General features: G+C 35.3%; 1 non-coding gene across 1 annotated transcript; it reads left to right on the top strand.

The window, feature by feature from the left end:
- The first annotated feature begins 282 nt into the window (after window positions 1–282).
- Window positions 283–405, top strand: LOC144230435 (small nucleolar RNA SNORD22). The gene has a single exon (XR_013334763.1). It is a non-coding gene; the product is annotated as a small nucleolar RNA SNORD22 (small nucleolar RNA).
- Window positions 406–2,145: the final 1,740 nt, after the last annotated feature.

Below are 2,145 nucleotides of genomic sequence, written 5' to 3' on the forward strand. Positions count from 1 at the left end.
AAGTCACAGTTTGGGCTCTGTGCTGACAGCTCAGAGCCTGGAGCCTGCTTCAGATTGTGTGCTCCCTCTCTCTCTCTGCCCCTCCCCTGGTCTTGCTGTCTCTTTCTGTATCTGAAAAATAAATAAACGTTAAAAAAATTAAACATGTTCCACCTTTCAGAAAAAACTTAAAAAAAGACGATCTATATGCAAGTATGCATGTATGTATGCATATATGTATATATATGCATGTGTATAGTTATATACACTAGCTTTTGTGTAAATATAAAGAACATGTTGAAGTCCCAGTGAAGAAATGTTCAAGGCTGTACCTTCTGTTCTAGTCCCAGATCCTGTAAAGGTGAACTCACTGGGCCGGCTGGGGAAAGGAGGAAAGTTTGTTACAAAAGGAATTGTCTGAGGGAGCATAGCATTTCTAGACATGGGAAGGAGAGAAATAATCCCTTGAGGAAAGTCATTACATTTCTGTTCCCATCTGAAGAAAGACAATTATAATGGATTCCAACTCTCAGAGGATATCAAAAAGGAAATTTTAAGTTATTTTTTATACAACCAGCTGTTCAAATTAGCATACAATCATTTCAGCCTTACAAAATAAAGTTTTAACTTTCAAATAAAAAAGAACATATTGAAAGCATATGATGTAATATTATTCCATCTCTCCACCCCACCTACCTATACACTATTTTGTTTATCTCATATTTTTATGATATCAAATTACCTCTGATACTACTTCAGGTTAGTTTGATGGTATTGCCATAAAATAAGTTTTTTGAATGTTTAAACCTATCCCTATCTTTTTAAAATTAATGCCAACTACTAATTTACTTCAAGTCACATAAAATAACTGAATTTTCCAGTAATTTTTCATTTTGCTGAAAACAAATACTAAAATCAAGGAGGTGGTTACTAATTTAGCTATCTTTGTATCTCATAATGAACTTAATGACACAAATTACTTTAAATATGATTATGAAAAATCACTCTAGTGATGTAAATTGTATAGAGCAGAATATATTTAGGTTAGAGAAATAATAATTTCTCATGACTTGTTAGAAAGACAAAAGCAGTAGTAAAATCCTAGAAGGAAGATCATGAGCACACAGGGGACCTTATGAGAGTGATGCAGCCAGGTTGATGTGGCTTACAAAGATGCTTCTCCATGGGGATTATTGATGACAATAACTCTTTGTTATAGCATATTCATTTCTAGCATATCTATCCCTGGAGTCCTGCAGCAAGGAAAAGAAAGTTTACATTATAATTGTCCTGATGACAAATATAAATGAAAAAAAAAAAAAAACAGGTTCTTAACTGCTTCTAGGGGGAAGATTTCTTTTTACATGGTGATCATGAGTGTGTACTTTTTCTCTAACCTCAGCTTTCACTCATAGTGAACGGAAGGAAATAAACTCAGTATAGCACTTGGTGTGGACAGAGATCAATGTGGCTACCTCACCTCCGGCAATAGTGACAGTATGATACCTAAGAAAGACTTTTGTTTTCAAAATGCTGATTCTAAAGGGTTTTGGTTTTTTTTTTTAATGTTTATTCATTTTGAGAGAGGGAGAGAGAGAGAGAACACACATATGCAAGCAGAGGAGGGACAGAGAGAGAGAGAGAATCTGAGGCAGGCTCCATGCTGTCAGCTTGGAGCCCTACATGGGGCCCACGCTTATGAACCATGAGATTATGACCTGACCCAAACTCAGAAGTGAGATCCTTACCCAACTGAACCACCCAGGCTCCCCAAAATGCTAATTCTGCAACTCAACTGTTGGGCACATAATCAAACAAACAAAGATTTAAAGAAGCAGTTATCTAAAGAAAATATCCAGAGAAAGTATATATCACTAACCATGCCTTAACATCCTTTTGTTACTCAGTAAAAAGATTCTGAAAGGGATATCCAGTTTCTAGGAGATCTCTCAATAAGAAATTCAAAACTTAGATTATATAGTTCTCAATTGATATTGATATTAGAGTGTCAATATTGAACATATTAAAGCCAAAAATTTAACTGAATAAATAAATCATGACGCCTTCACCATTTCATTGGTGACTCAGAAGAAGAGAAAATGGTTTCAATCAATATTTTTGTAAGTTCAGGACCTCCGGGGTGGCAGTGTTGGTTAAACATCCAGC

Source organism: Crocuta crocuta, unplaced genomic scaffold (assembly GCF_008692635.1).
Source record: "Crocuta crocuta isolate KB4526 unplaced genomic scaffold, BGI_CrCroc_1.0 scaffold90, whole genome shotgun sequence".
NCBI lineage: Eukaryota > Metazoa > Chordata > Mammalia > Carnivora > Hyaenidae > Crocuta > Crocuta crocuta.